The sequence below is a fragment of the Heliconius melpomene genome, chromosome 1, assembly GCF_056956725.1.
Source record: "Heliconius melpomene rosina isolate 202511_hmr_F chromosome 1, ASM5695672v1, whole genome shotgun sequence".
In the NCBI taxonomy this organism is placed as follows: Eukaryota; Metazoa; Arthropoda; class Insecta; order Lepidoptera; family Nymphalidae; genus Heliconius; species Heliconius melpomene.
Window position 1 is genome coordinate 12532951 of NC_140389.1, and position 7912 is coordinate 12540862.

At 33.1% G+C, this 7912-nt stretch overlaps 1 protein-coding gene across 1 annotated transcript in view; it reads right to left on the reverse strand.

Moving 5' to 3' along the window:
• LOC146541511 (neuroligin-4, Y-linked-like) overlaps positions 1–7608 on the reverse strand; it is a 47023-nt gene extending 39415 nt beyond the window's left edge. Inside the window, exon 1 of the mRNA XM_085187101.1 lies at positions 7117–7608. The gene's annotated coding sequence lies outside the window, so the exon portion shown is untranslated. The remainder of the gene's footprint in view (positions 1–7116) is intronic.
• Positions 7609–7912: the final 304 nt, after the last annotated feature.

The window sequence follows — 7912 nt, forward strand, 5'->3', positions numbered from 1 at the left end:
TAATTTATGATTTACAATATTTACTTAAATTGATATAAAATTTTAATAAAGCAGTTCTGCGCACCGTGGATCTTTTGTAACATGCATCATATTGACTCCCAAGACTTACAATCTACCTGATGCATCTGGAAGAGAGAGTTAAATAAAGGGGGAGGCAAAGTTCAAGAATCAATTAGTGGCGTAGCTTGTCCTCCATAATTCATGCGCCTACACTGAGTACTGACGCACCTGTTGCAAACTGGTTCAAATTGTCCACAAAGTAACGAGGCTTTGGGCTCTAGATTGATTATAATAAATTAAAATATTTTTCCTATTCAAGAGTTTTACTTTTTACTATATAGCTTCACGCTTTATCCCGCACACAGCAGAGAAGGCAGGGGTACTCTTGTGTTAAGACACTCCGTTCCCCACTTTCCTCCGAATTCTGGAGGCATTGCGTGTTGAGTGGCGAAACTCAACGCCACCCTTTGCCTCGACATCAGAGGATGGAAATGTAAATATTAAATAAATATTTCATTTCCTCGAGTGGGGATTAAACCCATAACCAGTCGATTTACAGTCACACTTTGTGCCCTTGCGCCACAACTACCCTCTATACAACTTAGACTTTTAATTTTTAAACAAATGCTAATCGAGCGCTACGCCAACCAGCCTCTCCCACTCTACCCGCAACGTCTTTGACTAAAAAGCGGAGAGCACGCAGTTGTTAACACTAAGTTCTCACTGTTATGCAAGATAAAATGTGACGCTAAAAAAAAAATAAAACGCTTAAATGGGTGACAAGTGGAATGTCTATTGTGATTAATAGATATGTTAGAAATGTCCAAATGGAAATATATTATACATACTAAAAAGAAATTAACAACCAAATTGTCCATAATATTAATTAAGATTAAAGTTTCAATTAAAACCAAAATAATTATACATTTCAAATATCTATACTATTGTATTAACAAGTCTTTATAATAGTATACATTTATCATCATTAGAAAAGGAACCTTCCAAACAAAAGCTTTGTTTAGTTTTGTCGAGTTATTTAAGGGAATGAATGGGTATGGGACACCAACATTATATAAGGCAATTAAAATCCGCCTCCTTTTCCTGAAAGTTGTCATGAAATTAGTAGAGGTTCAGAAGTAACTTTTATTTTAATAATTTATTATAATTAATTATAGTTTGTTGTGAGGTTTCAATGTCTAGTAACAGTGAATGTTTAAATTTTTACATAATAAATGCGGTATCTGAGGCATACCTACTCTGCATATACAAACAGTTCGTTTTTATAAAAACTATTTCAACAGCGAATTCAGTAAAATAATATAGACTACTTATAAAACGAGGTTATAAATTACAGTTTCAGGTTTACTCGGTATTTAAATTTGTGAAAATGTTAAATTCTTTGGTAAGGGCGTTAAATAGAATATTAAGATAGGAAAATTTCAAGCAAATAAGATAATTATAGTAGTAAATTTTCTAAGAAGATAATTTATAAAATTTATTTAAAATAATAAAAAAAATGTTAATGCAACTGTGATAAATGAAAAGAAACTACGCAACGTACAGCAGCAAAGTCATTGAAGAAAGAGAGAAACCTGCAGAGAGAGAGAGAAGTAGGAGATCAAAAAAAAATTCCCCGTTATTCGGTGTACTGATAAATTTAAACTTTACTTAAACACGCGATTTATCAGCGTCGAGCGTAAGAGTTGACAAGTGACGAGTTTTATGAAGCGAAACAAGTGATATAATTAGGCATTATTCTAATCACCGAAGTGCCGTAAAGGCGTCCCCGGGCCGGGACTCGGGTAGCTAGGAGCTGGTTAGTCAAGGAGTTACCCCATTATTTGCGTACGCCAAAGCGAATGTGAATAAACAGCGGTAGCGCGCGTGACTTGAATAGATAACCGCGGCACGGATGAATAATATCCTTCAAAACTTTTCATGCTCGAAATTATTTACTTTTTATGCGTATTCAATATAAAACTGAAAGTAACTGCGTTTGGGATATGCGCAGCTGGAATATGTAATTCTTCTTTAATGATTGATGTGCCCCGAATATTGAACTCGATTCGATATAAAATAAAAATATTTATGGATGTGACTTTTTCAGTAAGTGTAGTCCAATTGTTTAACACTACACATTTCTATTTAATTGTTCTGAAGCTTTATTTGTGTTTTATTTTTAAAAGGACTTTGTGTTTTTATTAATAATAATATATGTACATGGAAAAGGATAGTATCAATAAAAGGAAATGCATATTTTATACTGAAATTTAACTAATATTTGAACATTTCGAGCTCAAGCATTTACCGTTATTGTAATCGACAGTAATAGTGAATTATGTCTTAATGTGTTTAAATAGGATTAGAGGATTTATTAGTATTATATATCTTGATCCCCGCTTTGTATAAATTTGCATATAGGCAAATTAACTTTCACGTAGGCTATAACTGATAATTATTTTAAAAAAACAAGACTAAACTAATAAACTAATAGTAAACGTTTATTTACTATTATAAAAAAAAGCTTAAGGTTAGATGCAAAAAATAAATGTATCGAAAAATTAATAATTCTACTTGCTCGCATATAACATTCATTCATTCAGCCCATTCACTCTTTAACACCTTCCAACAGCTCGCTCCGCAGCCTGAATAAAATAACAGCCAGAATTCCTATGAGAGATAATTCAATACACGATAATATGCTTGGAATAAACTAAATTTCTAAACAAAATCAGTTACAAAAAAGACAGGATAACTTTTTACATGTACCCTCCATTGAAATGATAGGACACAATACTTTTTCTCATATATATTACATCGACACTGTTACGTCAGCCATACTTACGGGCTCATAACGTGATATATTGAAACGAGATAGCGTCCCTTTCCGCATTTGGGTCAACAAATGCCAAAGAAAACAGTGAATCTTCTCTACTTTGTGAGTTTAGCAACGTGATACGAATCGAGTCAAGCCTAGAGAAAAGATATAAGAAATATGCCCCTAATTTTCACACAAAATTGAACTAACCGCATTACGGAAAGATTTATTTTACTGACAAGCTTTGGGTTACATCTACAAAAAAACATGGGCGTACTTTTTAGCCAAGGCAACGCAGTGGATCCTAAAGAAAATTTCAAATTCCCTTAGGGAACTGCCCCTTTTTATTTTCTTAAGTTATAAAAAGTAATGAGATATTTTATCTATTCGAGTACTTTCTGCTATTGTTTGGAGTTTTTATTGCTATCGTAGTAAATCTGCAATAGACTGTGCCAACCTAAATCTGTCCAGCACAGGCGTAGATGTCTTACGTCATAAACATAAAAATGTTAATATTTCAAGTGAAAAACACAAAGTACTTAAATGATTTAATTCAACATTTAAAAACAATTACTATAAACTATGTTTAATGCTGTAAATAAATATTAATTTTTAGCAATGACAAGGTTGTGCCTGTGTACGATACACATTCGTCGTCCATTGAGACAAAGATTTGTGTGACCGCACTATAAAAGTAGTATAACATTTAAAAAGTTCGACCCAAAAAGAGGGTCACAGAGAAACGCGTAATCCCTCAATTGTTGGACTCTCGCCCGAGCGTCCGCTACCAAACTAAGATATTTCAGCAAGACATACGACTTGGAAATAAATTTTCACACAATCTAAAACTACGTTCTGAAAATGACTTGAGTTTTTATAACATCGGCTTAAGCGGGAAGCAAATTGTGTTTCGGCTTATCACGTTCACAATCGGGTACAAAAATTGTATAACATAGCCTGAGGTCTGGTTATTTGCCTGTTCTTTTATGCAGTTTATCTAACTGCAGCGTGTTATTTTATTTTATTTATTGTATTAATTAATATTCAGGTCATTGGTACGGTATCATTAAAAGTAAGGAAAAAATATAAAGATACTAATACAGTAAAAAAAACTTTTATATAATGACGATTATTTATTAATTCTGGTAAAAAAAATTCTGTAAACATTTAAAGAAGTAAAGTAAATTTTAAATTAAAATCTTTCTTATTCTTCTTTCTTATTTTATGCTCGTCATGGATATTATATTATTCACATTGTCACTCGGTACCTACTCTATTTTGAATATTTATTATCCGGTACATATAAAATTAATTAAGTATCAAAACCGCAGACGAAGCTCATAAACGACTACAATACTAAATTAAATAGACAGTTAAGTACGTGAATAAACTTTTTTTAGTCTCAATAAAATGTAAATATAGTGCAGTTGACATAAACGAATGATACTATGGTAATTAGTGAATTTAACTCTGGATCACGAGGCAAGATATATTTTTCTTATAGTGCTTACACAAAGAATACCACTGCAACGCGTGCAAAATTTCTAAATTAACAGCAAGAGATACATGGACTTTATTAGAATACCTTTACAAAAATTGAGAAACACATAGAAAGATAGGATTGACTATGAACTGGTAGAATACCGTTTTTTATATACCTTAAATGTACTAAAAAGATTATACATAAAAACTACATAAATACACTATCCGAGGTCATATCTCTTTATCTAACTAATTCGATATGATTTTACTAGTGCCACCTTCGAAGTATGTTTTAGAAACGAAATGCAAATATTTCTAGACAGCGACATCTCAGTAGATATCAATATTTTAGCAAATGATAGAGAGATTTCGCTGTTAAACCTCTCGTATCTACATCTGCTGTACAATCTATTCCTGATGGTTCTTAAGTCAGAAGTACTTATTTACTTTAAAACTACGATCTTTAGAGATATTTGTTTTGTGTTACTGGTTCTTGTGAAATTGTGAGTAAAGGAAATTGTTTCTTCATTTTCGTTTCTTCAATGGGTAGTTAAACGTTGTGCATTTTTAAATCTATTGCATTTACTTTATATGTATCATTCTCCTCTTGCGAAATACAATATTTTTGTTAAGTCTACATCTATTGTGAAATTTATTTGTTTGTCAAAAAAAAACTATTTACGATTACTTCTATCATAAACTGTTTGTAAAATTGGAGTATTGACTTCAGCAAACTCGTGAGAAAATTCTAAGAAACTTCTGTCTTTTGGAAATGGTATTACAATATCATGATAAGCTTGTCCAGAACATACATGTCTTGGTCTCTCTTACGTTGTTAGAGAATTCCTTTTTTTTTTTTGTAGTTAACAACTAAAAATTGTTTATGCTCTGAACTACCACCACCGATTGCACTACTTCTAGCAAAAACTTTAATGCTTATATGACACTTACATAGAAATTCTTTAAAAGGGTTGTATACGAGGAAAGGCAGATTTGGACGTGATGTTAAAAAATTGTCGTAAATTCAAACTTTTTTCTCCCTACTTAGGCTTAGGTTGATGATCTACTTTCTCAAGAACATTTAAAAAGCTATCAACTATTACACCTAAAGATGAGTGCGGCCTTCGTAACCTTTTTTTACCGAGAAATTTTAAAAGATGCCACTTTACAGATCCCAGAAATATTTTGACCGCCCTATAATATTTTGATTATGAGTTACGAGTATATTTGGTATTTTGACTTCCCAGACATAGGCAAAGGTATTTATTATTCCTTCCATCCGTGTACAAAAGGATTTTTTATAGAAAAGCTATAATAGATAAAATATTATTATATATAAATATAGTAACTTAAAATATCATTGTCATACATGACAACCCGTTAGGGTCGTTGATCTTAATTAACATTATTTAGTTTAGACTTACATAAATATATTACATCTTAATTCAGTGTAAGCAATTATGGACAAAAAAAAGTAAAGTTACTGGTAGCGAACCGAACGTATGCTAGCTTTACTAAGTAATATTTTAAAAGTGCCAGCTTTATTAAGAAATATTTTATATACGATTACTGGCTGGTCGTAGCACGACTTCATTAACATGGACTTTATGAGTCTTGCTATGGTTTATACTCGTTATCGTTATACCACTCGTTATCGTTGAAAATTGAGCAAGATCATTTCCGCTTTCACTTTCATTACGTATTTATGCGTATAATTTTCATAAAGACAAAAATATTCTATTTATTTATATGCTTTTTCTTTAACTAGTACCGGTGCTTACAATGTCAATAATCATCCTAGGCTTCCATAATGTCAAATTAATTAATTCTTTTTCTCTCTATTAGGCTTAACACGAAATGCCAATCTCTATTTCATTTTTTAGAGACAGAGAATTTCCACAAAATGCTGGAGCAGGATTTTATTCTCTTTTTAACAGTGGTCCTAAAGTAAAATTTTATATTCCTAACTTAAAATATTTCGGGGCAGAAATTAATAATCCTTTGTTAATGTTATTTTATAATTACTAAATATAAATATTAAATTCATTAAATTCGTTCATTAAACTTCATTTCAGTGTAGTTTTTTTATTACTATATCACCAAATGGTTTAAAAATAAGCGTAACGCATTTAATTCCTATTACATTTCAATATCACTAATATGGTATCACTAATACGGCATCTATAAAGAAAATCGACCTTACTTTGTAACTCATGTAGAGCTACTATATTATATACATAATTTGTAGACTGTAGTGTGCAAAAATTATACGTCCTTTACTAAAAAAATCCTATCCTACTAAAGATGTGAAAATTTGTAAGGAAGAACACCCACCCTCACATTCTACTTTCTCGCAAAAACTGCTGAACGGATTTTGATGAATCTTTAGATTTAGTATAATTTGGCTATAATATAATAGGCAACTTAAACAGACGAAGTCGCGTATGGATCGCTAGTATCGTATAAGTATAAAATTAAAAAGAATATATGTTAAATTGCTTGATACTTATTATTATCAAGGATTTTGTTTCAAAAAAAATATTAACAACTACTACTTCTCCTAAAAAGTATGAATTTATGTACTATTCTACAAAAAGAATTATACAAATGTATATATTTATTCAATTGTATAATACTTTATCAACTGTTTCTAAAATATTACTAACAGAACAAAATATTCTGCAATACTTAACGTATAATTACTATTAAGGCAAGTTCTCTATCTATGATCAGGTTCGACAAGACGATATGTACTACACCCTCGTTGCCGCCCGCGGAGATAACGCACCCGACCCTTATCACCACACGCTTCTTACCGTTCGTCATAAATTTTATCACTGAAGGGCAAACGCAGGCGAAAACCGCTTTTTTCAGATTTTCTCAGAATTAACGAGCCGTGAACTCGTGAGCGAGCTTTTGATGTCTTTTCCGAGTCACTTACACGAACTGAGCACAAGATAACATTATTACTTTCAAGTCAACACTTCACAATTATCTTATTATCAATTACTGAATTCACTAATAGTTACTGCTTATATATATTTTCAGTTCTAAGTACACAAAATTGTGAACGCTGTAGAGTCAGAAAATGTTATTTAATTAACATTCGAAAAACATCAATTTGCATGGCCGCACCAATATTTCAGCCGTTAAGCAATTCCTTGAGAGAGACAGTTTGAGGTTGTAATGTTGTTGCGCGCTGCGTCTGAAATGTCAAACGTTGCGGTGCGGCTGAAGCGCGCGAGGACGCGAAGTCGCGAGGTCGCGAGGCAGTCGCTCGCCGGCCGGCCAGCTGCGGACTGCGAGGCCCACCGACGCCGCCCGCTCCATGCCGCGGCGCACGCGCCCCGCCGTGATCGATACACCCCGCCCACACCACCGCACGCCCGCCGCCGCCCGCCGCCGCCGCCCGCCCGCCACTGCGCCCCACGCACGCATCCGTCGCGACGCGCCGCACTTAAGACGCGCTCGCTTAAGAAATCCTTCGCAGTTCCTCTACTTTTCTAGTGGACTGAACAAACGCAAATGTTGTTGTCGATAATAATGAATGCGAGTCGACTTCTCGTATTTTCTATTAAAAAAAAACATTGTAATGTTTGTGTAATATAAGAA